This window comes from Sapajus apella, unplaced genomic scaffold (genome assembly GCF_009761245.1).
Source record: "Sapajus apella isolate SASKATOON/1434 unplaced genomic scaffold, GSC_monkey_1.0 scaffold72, whole genome shotgun sequence".
NCBI classification, from domain to species: domain Eukaryota; kingdom Metazoa; phylum Chordata; class Mammalia; order Primates; family Cebidae; genus Sapajus; species Sapajus apella.
The window spans coordinates 6,582,420-6,606,735 of NW_022437012.1; the positions used below are offsets into that span (position 1 = coordinate 6,582,420).

The 24,316-nt window shown below is 37.1% G+C and overlaps 1 protein-coding gene and 1 long non-coding RNA gene across 2 annotated transcripts in view; both read right to left on the bottom strand.

Annotated features, from left to right (window-relative positions):
* The window catches only part of DPP10 (dipeptidyl peptidase like 10), a 1,433,428-nt gene that overhangs the window by 1,049,092 nt on the left and 360,020 nt on the right, over positions 1–24,316 (bottom strand). The gene's annotated exons all lie outside the window — the stretch shown is intronic.
* On the bottom strand, positions 16,623–20,341 carry LOC116531792. The gene is made up of 2 exons (XR_004260585.1): positions 17,241–20,341; positions 16,623–16,922 (listed from the first exon to the last, which is right to left on the bottom strand). It is a non-coding gene; the product is annotated as an uncharacterized LOC116531792 (long non-coding RNA).

A 24,316-nucleotide genomic window follows, 5' to 3' on the forward strand; every position in this document is an offset into this window, starting at 1 on the left:
ACAAGAGCACCTGAAGGAAGCACTAAAGAGGGAGAAGAACAACTGTACCAGCCACTACACAAACATACCAAATTGTAAAAACCATCAACACTATGAAGAAACTGCATCAACTAATGGGCATAATAACCAGTTTGCATCATAATGACAGGATCAAATTCACATATAACAATATTAACCTTAAATGTAAATGGGTTAACTGCCCCAATTAAAAGACACAGACATGGCAAATTGGATAAAGAGTCAACACCCATCAGTGTTCTGTATTCAGGAGACCCATCTCACATGCAAAGACACACTTAGGCTCCAAATAAAGGGATGGATGAATATTTACCAAGCAAATGGAAAGCAAAAAAAGGCAGGTGTTGAAATCCTAGTCTCTGATAAAATATACTTTAATCCAACAAAGACAAAGAAGAGCATTATATAATGGTAAAGGTATCAATGCAACAAGAAGAGCTAACTATCCAAAATAATATGTATGCACCCAATACCTTAACACCCAGAGTTGTAAAGCAAGTTCTTAGAGACCTACAAAGAGACTTAGACTCCCACACAATATTAGTGGAGACTTTACACTCCACTGTCAATATTAAACAGATCAACGAGGCAGAAAATTAACAAAAATATCCAGGATTTGAGCTTAGTTCTGGTCCAAGCAGACCTAATAGACATCCACAGAACTCTCCACCTCAAATCCACAGAATATACATTCTTCTCAGCACTACATCACTCTATAAAATTGACCACATAATTGGAAGTAAAACACTCCTCAGAAAATGCAAAATAATGAAAATCATTAATAGCCAGTCTCTCAGACCACAGTGCAATCAAATTAGAACTCAAGATTAAGAAACTCATTCAAATCCACACAGCTACATGAAAACTGCTACATGAAAACATCATTTCATACAACCTGCTTCTGAATGACTACTGGATAATTAATGAAATGAAGGCAGAAATGAAATATTCTTTGAAACCAATGAGAACAAAGACACAATGTACTAGAATCTCTGGAACATCTTTAAAGTAGTGTGTAGAGGGAAATTTATAGCACTAAATGCCTACAAGTGAAAGCAGGAAAGATTAGGTACCTTAATGTTATAATTAAAAGAACTAGAGAAGCAAGAGCAAACAAATTCAAAAGCTAGCAGAAGACAAGAAATAACTAAGATCAGAACAGGACTGAAGGAGAGAGACCCACACACATATACAAAAATCAAAAAATCAATTAATCCAGGAGGTGGTTTTTTGAAAAGATCAACAAAATAGATAGAACTATAGCCAGACTAAAGAGAGAATGCAATAAAAAATGATAAAGGGGATATCACCACTGATCCCACAGAAATACAACCATTAGAGAATAGTATAAACACCTCTATGTAAACAACCTAGAAATTCTAGAAGAAATGGACAAATTCCTGGACACTTATACCCTCCCAAGACTAAACCAGGAAGAAGTCAAATCCCTGAGTAGATCAATACATATTCTGAAATTGAGGCAGCAATAATAGCCTACCAACCAAAAAAAGTCCAGGATCAGATGGTTTCACAGCTGAATTCTACCAGGGGTACAAGGAGCCAGTACCATTCCTTCCAAAACTATTCCAAAGAATAGAAAAAGAGGGACTTCTCCCTAACTCATTATATTAGGCCAACATTATCCTGATAGCAAAACCAGGTAGAGACACAACAAAAAAAGAATATTTCAGGCCAAAATCACTGATGAATATCAATGCAAAAATCATCAGTAAAATACTGGCCAGAACTGCAAGAAAAAAACAAATGTACATATTGTAAAGTTTTTTGATACCTAATGTAAGTTTTCTTTGTGTAATATTTATATGATAAAAGACATTAGGATCCCTCCCAAAAAAAAAAAATACTGGCAAACTGAATTCAGCAGCACTTCAAAAAGGTTATCCACCATGATCAACTTGGCTTCATCCCTGGAATGTAAGGCTGGATAACATATGCAAATCAATAAACATAATCCATCACATAAACAGAACCAAAGACAACAGCCACGTGATTATCTCAATAGATACAGAGAAGGCCTTTGACAAAAATTCAACAGGCTTTCATGCTAAAAACTCTCAATAAACTAGGTATTGATTGAACATATCTCAATATAATAAGAGCTATTTATGGCAAACCCACAGCCAATATCACACTGAATGTGCAAAAACTGGAAGCATTCCCTTTGAAAACTGGCACAAGATAAGGATGCCCTCTCTCACCACTCCTATTGAATATAGTATTGGAAATTCTGGCCAGGACAATTGGGCAAGATAAAGAAATAGGGAATTCAATTTGGAAAAGAGGAAGTCAAATTTTTTCTATTGGCAAATTACATTATTGTATATTTAGAAGGCCCCTTCATCTCAGACCAAAATCTCCTTAAGCTGATAAGCAACTTCAGCAAAGTCTCAATATACAAAATCAATGTGCAGAAATCACAAGCATTCCCATACACCAATAACAGACAAAGAGAGAGCCAAATAATGACTGAACTCCCATTCATAATTGCTACAAAGAAAATAAAATACCTGGGACTACAACTTACAAGGGATGTGAAGGACCTCTTCAAGGAGAACTACAAACCACTGCTTGAGGAAATAAGAGAGGACAGAAACAAATGGAAAAACATTCCATGCTGATGGTTATGAAAAATCAATATCGTGAAAATGGCCATACTGTCCAAAGTAATTTATATATTCAACACTATCACCATCAAGCTGCCACTGACTTTCTTCACAAAATTGGAAAAAAACTACTTTAAATTTCATATGGAACCAAAAAACGAGCCCAAATAGCCAAGATAACCCTAAGCAAAAAGGAACAAAGCTGGAGGAATCACACTACCTGACTTCAAACTATGCTACAAGCCTACAGTAATCAAAACAGCATGGTACTGGGACCAAAACAGATACATAGACTAATAGAACAAAACAGAGGCCTCAGAAACAGTGCCACACATTTACAATCATCTGTTATTTGACAAACCTGAGAAAATCAAGCAATGGGGAAAGGATTTCCTATTTAATAAATGGTGTTGGCAAAACTGGCTATCCATATGCAGAAAACAGAAACTAGACCTTTTCCTTACATCTTATCCAAAAATTACCTCAAGATGAATTAAAGACTTAATTGTAACCTAAAACCATAAAATCCCTAGAAGAAAGCCTAGGTACTGCCATTCAGAACACAGGCATGGGAAAAGACTTCATGACTAAAGCAACAAAAGCAATGGCAACAAAAGCCAAAATTGACAAATGGGGTCTAATTAAACTAAAGAGCTTTTGTACAGCAAAAGAAACTAACTACAGTGTGAACAGGTAACCCACAGAATGGGAGAAATTTTTGCAATTTCTCCCTCTGACAAAGGGCTAATATCCAGAATGTATGAAAAACTTAAACAAATTAACAAGATAAAAGAAAACAATTACATCAAAAAGTGGGCAAAAGATATGAACAGACATTTCTCAAAAGGAGACACTTATGCAGCCAACAAACATTTGAAAAAAAAGCTCATCATCACTGGTCATTAGAAAAATGCAAATCAAAACCACAATGAAATACCACCTCATGTCAATTAGAATGGTGATCTTTAAAAAGTCAGGAGACAACAGATGCTGGCAAGGATTTGGAGAAACAGGAATGCTTTTACACCGTTGGTGGAAGTGTAAATTAGTTCAAACATTGTGGAAAGCAGTGTGGTGATTCCTCGAGGATGTAGAACTAGAAAAACCGTTTGACCCAGCAATCCCATTACTGGATATATATCCAAAGGATTACAAATCACTCTATTATGAAGACACTTGCATACATATGTTTATTGTGGCACTGTTCACAATAGCAAAAACTTGGAATCAACCCAAATGTCCATCAATGATAATCTGGATAAAGAAAATGTGGCACACATACACCATGGAATACTATACATTCATAAAAAAGGATGAGTTCATGTCCTTTGCAGAGATGTGGATGAAATTGGAAACCATCATTCTCAGTAAACTAACCCAAAAACAGAAAACCAAACACCACATGTTTTCACTTATAAGTGGGAGTTGAACAATGAAAACACATGGATACAGGCAGGAGAACGTCACACACCAGGGCCTGTTAGGGGGTAGGGGGCTAGGGGAGGAATAGCAGGGGTGTAGGGGGTAGGGGAGGGATAGCTTTGGGGGCTAGGGGAGGAATAGCATAGGAGAAATACCTAATGTAGATGTCGAGGCGATGGCTGCAGCAAGCCACCATGGCACGCGTATACCTATGTAACAAACCTGCACATTCTGCACAGGTACTCCAGAGCTTAAAGTATAGTAATAAAAAATATGTAAACAAATAAAAAATTTAAAAAAGAAGTGACTGGGTATAAATGGGATGAGATTGGAAATAGCAGAGGATAATAAAGACAGGTTTTTGATGGTTCTCACTCAGCCTGGCTTTGAGCCCTTTTACAAAGTGGTAGTTGTATCCACTAAAGGCCTCTAGTTCCCCCTCCATGAGAGTACATAATAGAATTGTACTTCCTGGACTTTCCCCTAACCCTAAGTGGGATCATGTGATAATTATGGCCTATAAGTTGTAAGTGAAAGTGCCACGTGTCACTTTCAGGTCAAGCATTTAATCGTCCTTGTAATAGTTCCCTCTCTGACATAGGAAGCAGCAGAACTTGAGGGGAGAGCTAATCCACTCACTTTGGTCTCTGAGTGTCTCCCACAAGTAGAGCTCCTTTGTAAATCCCTAAGAGGCATTTTTTGGGAGAAAAATATAAACAAAGTTTTTTTTTTAATTTTTAAGCCACTGAGATTTGTGGGTAGCATAACTTAGCCAGTCCAAGTTGATACATGAGAGAAGGGCTAGTGTTAAGTACTGAAAGAGTTTGTTTATATTAGGTTTTCTGTGTGCCTGGGCCAAGCATCTGCTGCAGAGGACAGGTAACCAAGAACAATGTGGTTAAGAGGGGAAGTTGTCCAAACCTCCTCCATTGCCCCAAAGTTCATAGTACGGTACTGGGAACTTTCAACACAAGAGTGGCTTTCTAAGAGCACTAGTACGTCCAAAGCAGAAGGTAGTAGAATGTCCAGCACTTGAGAAGCAATGCTCTTGAGTTTTCATGAAGCAAAACTACTAAATGTACATATACTTGAAGTATGAGTCTGTTTTCACGCTGCTGATAAAGACATAGCCAAGACTGGGAAGAAAGTGAGGTTTAATTGGACTTACAGTTCCACATGGCTGGGCAGGCCTCAGAATCATGCATGAGGTGAAAGACACTTCTTACATGGCAGTGGCAAGAGAAAATAAGGAAGAAGCAAAAATGGAAACCCCCTGATAAACCCTTCAGATCTCACGAGACTTATTCACTATCATGACAATAGTACAGGAAAGATTAGCCCCCATGATTCAATTACCTCCCCGGGTCCCTCCCACAACATGTGCGAATTCTGGGAGATACAATTTAAGTTGAGATTTGGGTGTGGACACAGCCAAACTATATCATTCCATCCTGGCTCCTCCAAATCTTATGTCCTCACATTTCAAAACCAATTATGCATTCTCAACAGTTCTGCAAAGTCTTAACACATTTCAGCATTAACCCAAAAGTCCACAGTCCAAAGTTTCATTTGAGGCAAGGCAAGTCCTTTCTGCCTATGAGCCTACAAAATCAAAAGCGTGCTAGTTACTTTCTAGATATAATGGGGGTACAGGTAATGGGAAAATGTAGCCATTCAGATGGGAGAAATTGACCAAAACAAAGGGGTTACAGGGCCCATGCAAGTCTGAAATCCAGCAGGGCAGCCAAATTTTAAAGTTCCAAAATGATCTCCTTTGACTCCAGGTCTCACCTCCAGGTCACACTGATGCAAGCAGTGGATTCCTATAGTCTTGGGCAGCTGTCCCTGTGCTTTTGCCTCCCTCATGGCTGGTTTCATGGGTTGGCATTGAGTGTCTGTGGCTTTTCCAGGCACACAGAGCAAGCTGTCAATAGATCTACCATTCTGGGGTCTGGAGGACTGTGGCCCTCTCTCTTCTCACAGCTCCAGTAGGCAGTACCCCAGTAAGGACTCTGTGTTGGGGCTCTAACCCCACATTTCCCTTCTGTACTTCCCTAGCAGAGTTTCTCCATGAGGGCCCTGCCCTTCCAGCAAATTTGGTCTGGCCCTCCAGGTGTTTCCATACATCTTCTGAAATCTAAGCAGAGGTTCCTGAACCTCAGTTCTTGACTTCTGTGTACTTACAGGCTCAACATCACTTGGAAATTGCCAGGGCTTGGGGCTTCCACCATCTGAAGCCACAGCCCCCACAGCCCAAGCTGTATGTTGGCCCCTTTCAGCCATGGGTGGAGCAGTTGAGACACCCTGATCCCGGCCTAGAAAACTACTTTTTCCTCCTGGGCCTCTGGGCCTGTACTGGGAAAGGCTGCTGTGAAGGTCTCTGACATGGCCTGAAGACATTTTCCCTGTGGTCTTGGAGATTAACATTAAGCTCCTTTCTACTTATGCAAATTACTGCAACCGGCTTGAATTTCTCCCCAGAAAATGGGATTTTCTTTTCCATCACATAGTCAGGCTACAAATTTTCCACATTTTATGCTCTGCTTCCCTTATAAACTGAATGCCTTTAACAGTACCCAAGTCACCTCTTGAATGCTTTGCTGTTTAGAAATTTCTTCTGCCAGATACACTAAATTATCTTTCTCAAGTTTAAAGTTCCATAAATCTCTAGGGCAAGAGCAAAATGCCACCAATCTCTTTGCTAAAACATAACAAAAGTCACTTTTTCTCCAGTTCTTAACAAATTCCTCATTTCCATCTGAGACCACCTCAGCCTGGACTTTATTGTCCACATCACTATCAGCATTTGGGGCAAAGCCATTCAACAAGACACTAGGAAGTTCCATACTTACCCAAATTTTTCTGTCTTCTTCTGAGTCCTCCAAACTATTCCAACCTCTGCCTGTAACCCAGTTCCAATGTTTCTTCCATATTTTTGGGTACCTTTTCAGCAATACTCCACTCTACTGTTACCAGTTTACTGTATCATGCTGCTGATAAAGACATACCCAAGACTGGGAAGAATAAAGGATTTAATTGGTCTTACAATTCTGCATGGCTGGGGATGCCTCAGAATCATGGAGGGAGCTGAACGGCAGTTCTTACATGTTGGTGGCAAGAGAAAGTAGGGAATAAGCAGAAGGGGAACTGCCTGATAAACCCATCAGATCTTCTGAGGCTTATTCACTATCATGAGAATAGCATAGGAAAGACCTGCCCCAATGATTCAATTACCTCCCCCTGAATCCCTCTCACAACACATGAGAATTCTGGGAGATAAAATTCAAGTTGAGATTTGGGTGGGGACTTAGCCAAACCATATCACTTGGTGACTCCTGAAAAAAATCTAGGGGAAAAGTTAAATTCCTCAGTGGTTAAGACCTAGCGTAGTTTGGACATGTATATTAATGTGACCATATTTGAACCCACGATAGATGATGCTTAGAAGAATTGAAGAATGGAATTATTATTTGCCTTTGACAAAATTATAAACTCACTTGAAAGAAAAGACCTTAAGAATCAGATACTTATTATAGTCTCCATGGTGAGAACATAATGATTTAATGTACAAGGAAAAATAAGAGAATATATAAAAAGTGGAAATGAGGCAACTAGCAAATTCCTGACTCCCATGATCTCTTCATTTCATTTATTTCCCTTGAGAGTTCGTTGATCTAAAATATAAGAGCAGTCAGCTTTCATTATTAACCCACAACACTCAATAGTCCCGAAAACCAACCTCGGTTATTACATTCTGACCATTAGACTTCTAAATGTTCTGTGGATTATTCCAGATCATAAAGGGAGCATGGAATAAAACAGAATCCTTCTAATGAGTGATATTTATAGTTTCATTTTTAATACAAGAGGCTAATTATCCACAGAGAAGATATATCTCTGATCTACCAGAATGCTATGCTATATTTAGTTACACCAGATGACAGGGCAGAAAAAGTTATTTGGGGATGTAATCAAACTACATTTAAATATTTAAGAAGTATAAATACCTTCATCCCTTATTACCTATATTTATACTTGCCCCTCATTTTAAATTATGCACAACTCTGAAACACCCTTCCTGGAACCTCACGACTGATTATATTCCCAGTTTATGTATTTAAAATATTGGCTACTAGATAATTTATATTCTTTTACTTCTTGTTGAATTTACATAAAATATTTGTCTTTACCAGGCTGACACTTTAAATGACAAGCAGGATATCCTGGACTGATTCTTGAGCTTATTTACTCTTCTATTTCTAATGTCATATTAATACTTAGTATTAGAGAAACTGAGTGAACTGCAGACACCTAGAGACATTTCCACATGTTCTCTGTTCACACAGCAAGGTAGAAATTTGGAAACTGATAAGTTGAATCCACACGAACAAGAAATTCTATCATGAATATTTCAGTCTTTGGTCCTTATGCCACAAGAAGTTTCATGTACATGAATCCAACCATCTGGACAGAAAAAAAAAAGGAAAAGAATAGAACTAATATCTATGTGCTTGATCCACATGAGGCTGAGTAATTGGCAAGATTCTAAAATTCTTTCTTATCATAGGCAGAGCAAATAACATCCATCCCTTGTGGGCCCTTTTCTTTATTCTATTGAAGAGAAATATTATGAAATGTGGAGGGAACTAACGTCCAAGAGCTTAACGGATTCTAGGTACTATATTCAGTTCTTTATTTGTATCATCTAACTTAATATTCACAATAAACTTCAATGATGCAGACATCATCTTTCCTACTTCATAAATTAACAAACAGAAACACAAAGAATTTACAGGGAGTCACACAAATAGTTTTATAGAGCAAGTCTCCAAACCCCAAGTAGGTTAATTCCCAAGTCTGTGTTTCTCTTTACAACACAGAAGAGCTCTTGAATGGAAGTTGGGGTATGGATGTCGCTGCCTGTAGTTTCCAGTTCTTTTAGGATCAATTACACCCCCTGTAACGAATTACTAAATCATTTGTCATTTGTTTTCTTCTATCTCTGTATCTTTCATAAAGATGTAATGTTTTTAATCCCCATTTTTTTTTCTCATCCTCCTACCTGTGATTTCATTGGTAGTCACTAAGGAAAATGGAGATGCCTGCAAAGTGTTATACAAGAGCAGTAACTTCAGGATTACATAAGGCTCGAGATCAAATTCTGATGGTTTCTATAATTGCCTGAGTCTAAAGTTACTTACCTTTTTAAGCTTCATTTATTTCATATATAAAACTGGAGAAGCAGCATGTATCTCTCAGCATCACGAGGATAAAATCTGATAAGGCAGGCAAAATGCACATTCTCTCTAGCAGAACAATAACAATCATTCCCCTTCTCTAATATGTGAGATGATATAATACATCCAGTGTAGGACATTGTGTGTATTTTCATGTGCCTGTCAGAATGTCTTCCTTGTAAGGTTCTTTTGTGCTCTTCTCTTTGTTCTCTGGCTAATTTCTAGCCTAATTTTAGTGTTCCTTGTATGTGAAGTGTTTATATTTTTGAGATATTTGTATTCAGAATGCTGATTAAAATAAGTCTACAAAATCAGTATTCTAGAAAAATAAAACACATTATCTGGGATCTATAAAAAGTAATTTACATATTTCTGTGGTTAATTAAATTTTCCTTTCTTCATATCATTCCCAACTGATGAACCTCTAGTAGTACGATAACTTTGTTATTAATGACTCTCTTTTAATCCCAGCTTAATTTCAACATTATGGATGTTTCCCTTTTACTCAATCACAAGTTCAAGGTTTTCTTTTTGCCCCTTGTTTCAATGATTTCATTTAATATATTAAGTGTATTATGTGGTTTGAATCTTGCACTTACACCATTTGTGGATTGTGCTGACAAGAAATAAACAACTAAAGTACCTACACCTTATTTTCTTCTAAGCATAGTGAAGGGAAGTGTGTTAAATTGAGCTGTGCAAAATAACAGGTTTCTACATCCCTCATATTCAAGGTTTTGCTTTGCCTTCTCAAAATGCAAGATTATCATTTATCCCATTCAAATTGTATTAAATGCAGAATGATTCAAATAGTGCCAGCTGCCAATTTAAATTTCAAATGCAAACCTGCTCATTTGCTGACTCTTCATTCACTCCTCTTCCCCCCACTCCAACCTTTTTCCTACTTCATTTTCCAATTTATTTTAAGGCTACTTCATAGGTATTTCTCAGGGGAGAGCCAACTTGAAGTGAGTCGGGCCTTAGAGTCAAAAACTGCTTCCATATTTTTCTCAGTGCAACAACAAAATCTAGTTGCTTGCTACTGCTCACAGACAAACCTCCGATAACACCACATTGTGTTAAAAAATGAGTGCCCCCATTCCCTAATTAAATTGCTCAAAAAGAGGAAAATGTCTTTTCTGTATTTTTTTCCCAGCCTAAAATGAAAGATTGAAACACGATTGAAACTTGAAAGAAAGCATATATGATTAATGAAAATTGAATTATCATCAAGCTGTTACTGTCTGTTAGTCTAAATTCTGTACACCTGGTGGTGATCGCAATGAACTGTCAGTTCCTGAATAGTTAAGGTCTGATCCTTTGAATAAGGTGGCAGCCTTACTAATTTTATTTTCTCTTAAGATTTGAAGAGCAGCATGCATTGTTTGTATTATAGATGACATTGAAAGGAAGTTGGGGTTAGTTATAATGCAGTCAGTTAAGACACAAATTGAACTTTAGGGAAGAGAGATAATGCAATCCTCAAGTGAACTGCAACCTTGTACTCTTCATTTGTCTCTGACATTTATTCTTTAATATAAACTTTTTTTTTTTGTAAATTCAAGTATAACACAAAAACGGAAAAGTAAACAAATATTAATTTTCCAGTAAGATGAATTTTGACAAGGTGAACACATCTATGTAACCACAACCCAGAGCAAGAAACAAGGCATCTCTATAACCTCAGTATTCCCTTCGTCATGCCCCTACCCCTGTCACTGTAGTGCCCTTTAAGGCTGCCTGCCATCCTGACTTCCAGCACCTGACTTGAGCTCTGCTCACTATTGACCTTTATGCAGACGGGATCATAGGAAGTGTAGTCTTCAGTGCCTCAGAGCCCTTATTTTCAGTATGGGTAAGGAAAGAAAGAAAAAACAAACTGCATTCTCTGTCTGTTACTGGGCAACAGATAACCTAGTTGTAAAAACAGTGCAGAGATTTCCAGTATATCACCTGCTCATTTTTCCTAATGATAACATTTTACATTACCATAACACATTTATCAAAACTAAGAACCAACATTGATCTATAACTTTAAACTTCAGATGTTCCTCATATTTCACTAATTTTTCTGTGAATGATCCCCACTTCCCCCCTGTGCTCTTCCCGGGACTTCACCTGGAGCTTCCTCCATCTTGGATACCACCTGGCATTTCCTCATCATGTTTCCTTAGACTTGGCTGGCCTTCAGTGATTTCAAGATCTTGACGGATTGAGGAATACTAGTTCGATATTTTGCAGACTGTCAATTTAGGTTTGTCTGATGTTTCTCTTATGATTAGACTGGAATTATAGGTTATGGGAGAATATCTCAAAGGGGAAGTTCACAGAATGACAAGAAATCCATGATATCAAGATGATATACTGGTGATGTTAATCCTTATTGGTTTGGTTAAGGTAGTATTTACGTACTTTCTCCATGATAAAAATACCTTTTCTCCCCCTTTCACGCTATGTTCTTTGGCAGCAAGTCACGAAGTACATGCCCCACTCAATAAAGAAAGGGGCACAGAATTATATTGCATATCTTGGGTAGGGAGGGGACAGTATCTATCTATGCTGTTGGTTGGAATTTTCCTGTAAGGATGACCTGTCACTTTTCTTTCTTTTTTATTCATGCAGTCATTTCTTTACATAAGTATGGCCTCATATATATTTATTTTATACTTCAGGTTATAATCTAGAACTATGTTATTTATTTTGCTGCTCTAGTTGTTCAAACTTTGGTAATTGAGAAATTCTGGGGCCCCTTTGCCATACTATTATCCTTACTTATTTACTCATTTATTGACTACTTTCTTACTTTTTGGCATGGATAGTCTTGTAATTGCTCCAATGTTATCTGGTAATGCTGACTGACATTTAAAAAGTGGAATTGAGGCTTACAATAGTTGAGTAACTTGCCCAAGATCACCTAGGGAGTAAATGGCAGAACTCATATTTAGACCCAGAAACTCTGATGACCAAATCTTTAAGTTCTTGTCAATACATCACGTGCCTCACAAGAAGCTTATGGGTAACTAAAGTCTGGGACTAAAGCAAGGTCAGCCTCATCACTAACCATCAGATAGTAAATTCAGAGACTGCCTTCTGGCCTTGGTTCCTCTGGACGTAGGATGGAGACTGTTGGGTACCTAGTTTTACATTAATCTTGAAAGCTAAAATTAACTTAAAAACTGGGAAAGCCCTGGGCTCTGTTCCCAGTTTGGTATTCTTGCAGGCTTGCTGAGGGCATAGAAAACTAATCTTGACTTGCTTTTTGTTTCTCATTCTCTTTTCTCCTCTTAGGTATCTAGACTGTTGAGCTACATAGCTCTTCAAGTCAAGTTCTATGATCAAACCAGCTAAGACTCTGCTTATTTCTTTCTCCATTATTACTTTCAGCCAAGAGAAGGGGTTAATTTTTAGAAGGTGACTTCACAGAGACTCTTGTCCATCAGTTACACATTTAAACAGGTATTATTTTTAGCTGGCCAAAACATTGGACCTAAAGTCAGGTTGGTTGAACTGAAATGTTAGAAATAGTCACAAGAGAAGCTATCATTTGCACAAAGGAAATAGCCATTTATGGTTATGAGTCAACACAATTTTCTTAAAGGAATATGCAAAGTACTTATATTGGAGTATATATACAAAATACGTGTAGTAGGCGTATAATGCTATACAACTAAACAACATGGGGGTTAGGGGAACCAGCCCTTTCTGTCCAGTCAAAAATCTGAGTATAACATTTAACTTCCTAAAAATTTAACTATTAGTAGCCTACTGTTGACATCAACAGTCGACTAACACGTATTTGTATGTTGTATGTGTTATATACTATATTATTACAATATAGTAAGCTAGAAAAAAATGTTAAGAAAATCATAAAGAAAATATGTTTACAGTACTGTATTTATCAATACTGTAAGTTGACATTGTTTACAAGATAAATTGTCTCAAATGGCGGAAACTGCAGCTGCAGACCTCAATCTACAGTCCATATCAAGCAATTCAACTGTTTCTTTTAATGTCGTGACTTTTCTCTGCTTCTTGGGAGCATGTCCAGCATCACTAGTGGCAATTTGTATGGGTCCCATGGTGTTATTCAAGCTTTACTGTATTGCACTAAACCAGTGTAAATTACATGAGTATCATGAGAGATCACTTTTTACTGTACTAGGCAATTTATTGGAGAGACAGACTGCTCATGCGGAGGTGATTAGCATCACACAGAGTTTTAAGTGGACACTAGGAACACTTGAACTCACCATAATAGCATTTGGACGTGGCCACAGAATTACTATAGTAGTACAGTTATGTACTAATTAATTGTATGCAGCTATGACTTAGTACTACATCTTTGTGTTTGTTTACATTTCTCTCTATGGTTAATGGTTCCATGCATGGTCTGTAAGTGTGTGTGCATGAGTTTTGATAATTCTTAACTTGTTATAATAGTGTACATTTTATAGTAATTAGTAATTGATAAAATAGAAAATAGTATTTACATATATTTTATGCATTCATGACATACCTCACTTTTTCTTATTTTTTGATATTTCTAGGATATGTGGTTCATCAGTGAGTTTTTTCAAATTGTCACAAATCTCTAAACATTTAAAAATATATTTACTGAAAAAAATCTGTGTATCGGTGGATTCCCATAATTCAAACCCTGTGTATAGGTGGATTCACATAGTTCAAGGGTCAACTGTCCTTACAAATTGAGAACAGTGCACTATACTTAGTCAAAGACAAAAGACTCAGCACATTGAAAGCACTGGTCTTTTTTTTCCAGACAGCATTTCATTCTTGTTGCCCAGGCTGGAGTGGAATGGCACGATCTCAGCTCACTGCAACCTCCACCTCCCAGGCTCAAGCAATTCTCCTGCCTCAGCCTCCTGATAGCTGGGATTACAGAAATATGCCACCATGCCTGGCTAAGTTTTTTTTGTTGTTGTTTGTTTGTTTGTTTGTTTGTTTTGTATTTTTAGTATAGACGGGGTTACTTCATGTTGGTTAGGCTGGTCTCAAACTCCTGACATCAAGCGATTCATCCACCTCAGCCTCCCGAAGTGCTGGGACTACAGGCTGAGCCACTGCTCCTGGCCTGAGAGCACTAGTCTTTATCATGCCCTAGCAGTTCACTTAGAATTCTGGAAAAAGTTCTCCTTATCTAGTAGAGGAAAGCTCTACATTTTAACAGTTTCATCCCATTTCTATTAAAACTATAAATACTGGAATACACTGTAAAGAATAAGTTTAAAAAATTTCAAGTTATGACCCTGAAAGTAAAAGACCCATAGTTGAATGATATACAAAATACTCTGTCAGTATCATAGGATTTTTAAAAAAGTATTAATGACTACCACACAATTCCAGATTATTAATAGTGAAATGTGCCTCAAGCAATGTACTGAGAGCTTACGCTATCAGTCCTTGATATATTATGAATCCATTTCATCATTATGAGGTTAAACACTGTTTAATGGTGCCAATAAAAAATGTGATGTAAAACAGTTTTTTCAAAAAAAGTTTTGACTCAGAACTGAGAATGTGTTTATAAATATAACCTAGAAAAGCACTGATTGATCTGTAGGAGAGACTCTAAAATGGATGCATCTCACTTCTCAACCAGACATAGAATTGCTGGAATAAAAAGGCAGTACCTGAAATCATAATTTTTGTTCAAGAATTGATTACTATATTCAAAAATAGGTTATCCTATTATTGACAGAGACACACTTTGCCCATTAATTTGGGTAGAGAACTTTTCCAAAGCATTTTGACAAGCTTCTCAAAGCCTGAATTCCCTTGCCAGAACTTTACTCGCCACTGATCTCCCTTATCTTCTGAGGCTAAAATTATTTCTGGATCAAGGGGAAATAAAATCAAGCAAAAACAATGGAACAGAACACCCTCACCTTCTTTGAACCTCTAAGTTTTGTGAAATCTGTGGGAGAGTGACTATGCCTATGAACTTTGGCTCCATTTTCATTTGAGACAAACGTCAGCGGTTCTCTTTCATGGCTGTGTGATTGAAACAATGAGTTCTCTAAGCATCATGCATTATTGGAGACATATGGTTTGGTGGAGGCTCAGGGACTGGACCAAAAGTCTCATCTAGACAAAAGCTGTAATTACCAGTCATGGACAAGTTAGACAAAACCCCAGGTGGAAATGCTATCCGCTAGTCAGCTCTTTTGGGAAAATCCAAAAGTAAAATATAATATGAACTTGTTGTGGCTTTCAGTTAAAAAAAAATTTAAAGCTCAAAGATACAGCAATAGTTTTAGAGCATTGGATACATTAAAAAAATATCAAATGTTTTGAAGCACACTTTGTCTATAGGACACTAGACTGAGCAAACTTAGGATAAAAACACCAAGAAAAGGTGTATTGTGTTTGCTCCCAACTTACTGGAGAGATGAAGCATACCTGCTTGAAGCATTAGAGACTAATTACAAAACAATCCAGGCAAAATTACATAGTGTGGTTATGATAAATTGGCACCAAAGGGAGTGAGAATGCGGGGGTCAGCATGGTGTCAGAAATGGATAGAGGAAGTCTTCACATGCATCAAGTGTATTTTATGGGATATCTTGTTAATTTGCTAATATTATGCTAATTTGCAGATGGCCAAATTAGGCATTTTGAGCCTAAACAGTGTTTAGGACATTACAGCATCCCATTAAGACTAATAACATCTTTTAGTTTTGGTAGAGGATTTTTCTGTTTTGAACACTTTTGTAGCCCCAGTAGCCGGTGGGCAATTGATTAATATCTGTTCTTCAGGTCAATGTTTTAAAAAACACACAATAGTATGGTGGTATAGCCTTGGTGGTCCCTAAGAACAAGCCCGAGTTTGACAGTCCTGTTCATGAATATGATATATTATAGTGAAAGGATGAAAAACAAAATCAGCAAGGGAAAAAGTCACATGGAGTGAAGTCCAAAGAAAATACGTGCAAGCTTCTAAGAGTCCTCTCATTGTGGGGTCATATATGACATACTTAATTCTTCCAGCAATCATTTGTAACATGTATAAAGTACTGTCTACTAGGGAAGCTCATTAGAGCCGAGTGCTCACGTGTTTTATTAGGGGCTATTCACATAGGCACCCCTGCAATCCAACTTTGACTACCAAAATTCTAGATACCTAGAGGAAAGTAGGTATTCAGCCTAGCCAATATTGTTTATATAAATAGTTTAGGTGCAATGAAACATTCTTGTCAGAGAAAAATGGGGACTATCTCAAAATACATGTCCCCAGATGTCAGCCAAGGGCCAACCTTGCAAGCAGGCTTGAAGATAGCTGACCCAGGCCTGCTGTATTAACTTTTTTTTTTTTTTTTGTACAATAGTTCTACCTATTTCCCTCTTGGGAATATCTGACTTTTTGTATAGATGAAAATCCTAGAAAGAAATTTGGAGCTTTCTTAGCTAAATTGATCTTGCATATCTTTCCAAAGTGGGTATACTTCAGAGGGGTGCCTTATTTATAACATAAAATGAGTCATCTCACCACCTGCACTATTACTCATTATGAGCCTTTGTGTTAGTTGCTAATATACGTCAAGTTCAAATGGTGCCTCATGCATTATATTTCCAAACCAATGCATTATCTTAAAGATTTGACCTGGGCCGGGCGCGGTAGCTCACGCCTGTAATCCCAGCACTTTGGGAGACTGAGGCGGGTGGATCACGAGTTCAAGAGACCGAAACCATCCTGGTCAACATGGTGAAACCCCGTCTTTACTAAACATACAAAAAATTAGCTGGGCATGGTGGCACGTGCCTATAATCCCAGCTACTTGGGATGCTGAGACAGGAGAATTGCCTGAACCCAGGAGGCGGAGGTTGCGGTGAGCTGAGATTGCGCCTTTGCACTCCAGCCTGGGTAACAAGAGCAAAATTCCATCTCAAAAAAAAAAAAAAAAGAAAAAGAAAAATTGACCTATGTTTATTTATTCATAATATTAATAATAATAGATTTTATTTCATAGGATAAGATAAAAAATATATATATATAAGCCAAAGATAAATATCAATTAGCAATATGGGTAAAATTTTATAAAATTCCAGGGAAATGGGCTATGTCAATTTAAAATTGTCAATTTCTTTTTCCAACACTTGTTTCTCATAAATAAATGAAAAGAGGCATAACAACTTGAAGACTTGGTTGGGTGCATCAAATTCTAGAAGAAAAGTACAAATGCTGATTCAGTGATACAACTACTTAAAATATACAGATGTATAGCATTTTATCAGAGAAATTGTTTCCTAACATTCTAAATCATAGTTATAACGCTAAACACTTCTGCATTTTCCATTAAATATGTCCACCAACTATGTATATTGGAATGTTGCACCAAGTTTCCGATGTTTTCTTCCACTTACTCACTGTCCCTTTTATTCCATTAACTATGTCCATGAGTCATTAACACAAGCCACAGTTTCTTTTAGCAATCTACAGTCATCTACCTCTCCTTAATAAAGGCAGATGGCAATCATGTCTAAGAAGGTTGAAGACTTCTTACAAAAGATTTTTTTTTTTCCAACAGAAAACTTATTTTCAAACAAATTTACTTGAAAGCCCAAGCAAACAGTGAAAAACAGAGCTTCAGAAGAGTGACACATTGGGAAAACTCAACACTGTACTTACTTCCCCTATTTTCCACGCCCAGCAGCTCTTGAGTGACACAGGCAGATTTCTAGAAATTAATCAAAGCACTATTTCCTCTACTCATTCTAGCATTCATTTGTTTATTAGTATGCAAATAAGTTAATTTGATCAAGTCTACAGTGCTAGTTCAGTGGGCGAAGCAGATGAAAGTTGCCCTGACTCCAAAGCATATGCCTGAAACAAAATATGACAAAAAACTTCTCCACTGTTTCTCAGGTAATTTGTCTCTGACCCTGGCTTTTCTACTCAGAAATGGAGAAAACAAGTCCCGGAGAGGGTAAGTCACACGTACAAACCATCTTTGCTGTTTGATATGACCTAACATTTAATTTTATTTCTTTGCTCCCAGAATATGGAATTGGCTACTAAATTATACAAGAATAGTGGTTTTATGTCTTAGTGTTACACTTCATTCTTCTTAAATATATATTTTCTCCCCTCCTTTTTGTTTCTTATATTCTATCATCACATTTACGTCTTTTGCCTGCACATTTCAATCACCAACGTCATTATGTGAGAATCAGGAAGTCCTTTGTGCAGCATAAATTAATACTCATAACATGATATAAAGGGAAAAAGAGCCTCATCTTATCTGTACTCTTGTCAGATAAATATATGTTATAGTAAATTACCTAATTAAACAAGCACAACTTGAAAATTAGATGTTTGTTTCTATACATCTTAGAAGAAGTAACCATTTTCTTTTTTGTGCTATTTATTATTCTTTCAGTTTGCAAAAGCTGAGTAATCAGGAATTCCACACCATGGCTTTAATTGCAAGTATATCCACCAAGTGCTGATGCGGGATATTCTGTTGCTGAGCTTTTTAAAGTGACAACTTTTTCTCTTCCTTTTTTTTTTTTCAGTAATTAAGGTGGCCTTATATAATTATACCTCACCCTCATCAGCACAATATTCTTCTCTAATATATACTGTTCCCTTTAATAGTCCAATTACTTGACAAAGGACAAAGATGATGACAATAATAACAGCCATAATACTAGCTAAAGTTGGTTGTCTGCACATCATGTGCTAAACAACATTGCAAGCATTTGAGAGGCATTGTTTCATTTCATAATGTCAAGAACATTATTTAAACATTTCTGAATGGATCAACAACAAACTAATCCAACTCACTAGCATTTATTCTTCTCTGGTGCTCTGCATCACAAGGAATTGGGACTGCACACTCATGTGTTGTACATCACACTGCCTTGGGCCATTGTTTAACATCTCATGTACCAGTTATTATTAATCAATGTATTTATTTATCAGAAGGCTGAAACCTGGGGATTTCCTTTTCTAATGTCTCCCTTACCATACCTCACCTACCATTAGGCTCTGCAAATTGTGTCTCCTAAATCAGGACTCCTCACACTCTAAGGTGCCTATGAATCCCTGGGGGTCTTGTTAAAATGCAGATTCTGAATCAGCAGGCCAAGGGTGTATCTTGAAGCCATGCTGCTGTTTCAGAAACCGCACTTTGAGAAGTGAAGTCCTCAACAGTTCTAGAACTGATCATTTACTCTCCATTGCTGATCTTGGCTATGAGAGAGGGTCCGACAGCCCCATCTGTGAATGGGTTCATGGGACTAAATCCCAACATGACCGTGTTTTCTCATATTGCTCGGGATACAATTCTTCTTATTTTTCTATATCTTTCTTCTGTATTTAATTTTGTAGAGCTCTAATCAGGCATAAAACATATTCCTCTGTTACTCTGGTAAGAGAGTACATAGTTTTAAGTTTTTGCTTTTGTATAAAGATTGTAAATGCTTTCAGGTTTTTCAGAAAAACTATTCCCAAGTATCTGTATACGATGGCTCTTAACCCAGATGTCTTAACGTCTTAAAACAGTATAAACAGTCTTTTTCCAGAATGTCGCTGATGGGCATTTAGACAAGAGCCTGGTGAAGTTCATCCTGTGGGCTGGCCGATTTTTCGTGAACCTCAAACTGCAAGCTAATTTTCCAGAGATATAATGGTGAACACTTTTAGCACTTGGAGTTTGTCTTACTGTCCCATGAAACCTTCTTCATCCACTTTCTTATCCCTGTGAATGACCCTGCCTAAAAATGCCTTGCTTGTGAAACAAAGTACTTGAATTAATGGCATCATGTGAAAGGATGCTGTGAAAAAAAGATTGAACAGACAGGTGTGATGGGAAAATATTATAAAAAATGCTAAATTGCTTTAATTTGTAAGTCAAGGAAATACACACAAAAGTAAGCTGTTTTTTCTCAACCTAAAAGATTGGCCAAAAGTAAAACAATAATATCCAGTATTATTATTCATAATACTGTTGTATAATGAAGTTTAAGAGAAGCTTGGAAATATATACGTATTATAAATGTATATGTATTATAAATATATGTATTATAAATATGTTCTTTTCCATGTACAATAATTCAACTACTGAGTATTTATTATAAAGAAATTACTAGGCTAGTGTGCAAGTATAGTTTATACACATATATTTAGATAAACACTGGATGAATATAAGTGGCATTTCTTGATATTAAAAATTAAAAACAAAATATAAAAATATAGGAAAATTGTTACATTAGATTGAACCATATTGAACTAAAATGTACATGATTATCTGGTATCTAAAAAGTCATTTTTATATAATTCAATTTGATTATAGTACATGCAAATAATAGAATATCAGTACACCATTAAAATGCACTCGTATATGTATATATGAACATAGAAAACACCTATGGAAGGCTTTCCTTCTTGAGGGTACTTCAAAGAATTTTCTTCTGATGATGACATGATAATATGTGTTATTAGAAAAGTCATTTCCAGTTACTGTATTGGAATCCAGTAATTACATTTTCAATAAGAAAAGTGAAAACTATTAAAAGCAAAAATGTGAAATAAATTAGCTTTATATCCTATACTCAATTAAACTATTATAGCAAGAAGGTAATGAATTTAGATAATTTGAGGATAGGAATTAGGCTTTACAAAGCAGAGATTTAACACTCCTCTAAAATCCATTAAAATACTCTAAAAGAAGATCACAGCAAAGCGGGTAGCCCACAGACACTTCAGATAAATTGTGATGAGCATGCTAAGTAGGTAGAAAAGAGTTTCTGGTCTCAGAAGTGTTAGAGGCACATGCATAAAGTGGCTCAAACATGTAAAATGTGGCATGGTGACAGTGTGCTGAACAGCAAAGCTGAGTTTTCCACTAGCTTCATTGCTTTAGAGAGCAGCAAGATACGTCTGTTCTTTAGCCATGTGTTCTCCCAATGAATACAAATAACATTCAAACAGTCATTGATTTATAAGCACATGACGTATTATAAAAGGTATACTTTAAAATGGTAAACTGTTCTTACTTCCCTCTTCGAACTATCCTGGGCCTTCCAATGCATTTGGAAGAAAAACGAGATTCCCTACCAGGGATTGGGAAGCACTATGGCTTCCACGTTTTGCCTGTCTCTCCAGGGTCACTCTCCATGGTTCACACTGGCTTTCTTTCTGTTTGTAAAACAGACTAAACTCAGTCCTGCCCCCATGTTTTTGCACTTCATGTTCACTCTGCCAGAAATACTCTTTCTCCTGATGCTTGCAAGGCTAGAAACTTGTCATTTAACCTGGGCTCATGTGCTACCTCTTCAGAGTTCTCCAACCACCAGCCAAACAAAATAATCCCTTAACCTACCCCAGTCATTTTCTATGACATGACTGTTTCTTAAGTTTGCTTCCCAATGTGTTTCAGCATCTGACATTCCTTCCTGTCTGTCTCCCGTCATTCAAATGTAAACCCCGTGAGAGAGAGTAGGATGTATCCCCGGTTCCTAGAATAGTACCTGGCACAGAGATGCTCAATATGCTGTGGAATAAGTATTGGATTGGTCTAGATTGTTCCAGTTGTGTGATTAGAATGGTTGAGGGCAGCAGCCATAAAATGATGGAGAGCCCATGGATCCCACTTTTCCAGAATTCCAGCCAGAGCTGGGCCAGGTGACTTTCTCGACCAAAAACACCACACTACTTTGGTTGTTTTGCTTATTTGCTTTATTTCACTTTGGTATGAACTAAATTACCAGTAACCAGATCAGTGCTAAATACTGGTTTGTATTACTTTTAATACAATTAAAACACCTGAAGGTTCTGGAATGAGGTCCTAATGAGACATTTACTTGAGAATTACTGTATTTTTCACATATTCACAATGACTTTTTAAAGTAAAATTTCACTTCAGAGAATCTGGATTGTAGATTTGTGCATGTCTGTGTTTCATTCTCTAAACATGATGTTATACCTCAATATTGCTGTTAATTCTTTTCAAAATACACCATGGCTCAGTTTCAAAATGTCTCACCATCTGGGCAGACACCCTTCTCTTGCTTCTTGAAAATCACTGAAGCAGAGCAATGTTTCTCCATCCATTATTCTCCTACCCTGGAGGGTGCAAAGATATATTTTTAGAAGTCCTTGAGAATATGTGTCCTTCTAAAGAAATAAGTTGCACCAAACACAAACTGCTGAGGTAAACAGCTAAAGGAAGACTTATATTTAGAACACTGATGTTTCCAGGAGGACAAAATTTCTATCAATCATTCACACTATAGAATAATTTAGCTTAATCAGAAGGCCAGAGATAGGTGAAAACGAAAGTGGGGTTGTGTGTGCTGAAACAAACCATTTTTAAACCTTGCTTATTGTTCTGGAGTTGAGAAAAAGAAAATGTAATCACCTTCTTCCACGTTTTCATTGCTACCAGAATACAGAATTTAGATTTTTCCTCTTAGTGGTTTATTTAACCTCTTTGTAGTTTAAGGCAATGTTTACAGGTTAACATGGAATAACTAGATTCCAAACCTAATTAATAAAGTAAAATAAATTCTGAATTTAAAATCCAGCGTACAAAGTCTTCAGCTCCCCCTTAAGACTATAATGCCTCAAGGGTGGGCTACATTATACTAATTGTTCAACTCCCAGGCCCCATAAATTGCCTCTCCAGTAAATCTTCAGTGAAACTTCTGAGCATAAGAGCTGAGACTTGGGGACACAAATGATTCTTATTTGGGGCCTGTGTTTTAGATTTCCTAACTTAAGGAACTGTTCACTGTTTGTATCTACGCACTTCACGTGGCCCAAAGACAGTATCTAACTTTACATTATCAGGATACTATCCCCTTGTCTGCATAAACAAGGTTTTCTCCACTCTGGAAAACAAAGGGTCCAGTTAGGTGTCAGCCTCCCAGCAGGAGACAGCTGAATTGGTCACAGGCAGAGCTGCCAGAAGCAGCTTCTGTAACAGCAGGCAGAGGGATACCTAACACAGTAAGAGATAGAAACAGCCACTTCTAACCTCAGACCTGGCAGCAGTGTGAGAAGGAAAACTTCAGGAAAAAAAAAAAATCCAGCAAAGCATGCCCTATTCTCATCGCCTTTGCCAAATAAACAGTGTGATCTCTATTTTTATTAACGTTATGAAACACACAGTTCTCAAAAATAGAACAGGAGGAGGGATTAGGTGTGGGTAAACAGTTCAGCTGTGCACATCCTTCAACCATCCAGTGACCAGAAAGGACTCCAACCCACTTTCCCTAGAGAGCCAACAAGTTATCATAGCTGCAAGGTGACTGGATGCAAGGCAAGATAAATGGAGCAAAAATACAACACTCAGAATAAGGAAGACTTGAAAAAAGTTTAGTTAAGAAAAAGAAATGCAGTCTCTCAGTGTCTTATGGATATTGCGAGGGCAGAGAAGAGTAATGTGAACATCTTCCTTTTACAGCTCAGCCTAATTTGGCATGCCATTATAATTTCTAGCTCAGTTAGCAAATGACTGGAAACACTGCTTTCTGCAATTTTCCCTAAAATATGACAGTTCTATAAGTTGTTCTATTGATGTACTTGAAACTAACCCAAAGCAGGGAACTGTTGTAGGTGCCTGTGTGTAGTTCCCTGAGTGACAAACTGAATATTACGGTTATAGATTTTGGAGGGAAAAGACTTGACCAATTTCAAGAATGAAGAAGCCTAGAATTCCAGCACTAGGGATTAGCCCATTTGGATCAACCATGTGCTCTCTGGAATAATATCTTTTATAGGAACATATATGAGAAGGTTTTATGTCATAGGCAGTCTCCAGTGATATCTTCACATCGGAGAGGGCATGCATGTCTTGAAGTCAAACCTACCTTTTTTCGAAGAGGTAAAAGAAGAAAATATTTTTAAGTGCCTTAAGCTCTAAACAAAGGCATCGAGGGCAGATGCTGTTGTTTCTTATAAATAGGGTGAACGTGAATAACTTATATAACTTGTTTGAACTCTGAACTTTATCTGTAAAGTGAGTGATAGTTGAGGGTGTCAAAAATGAA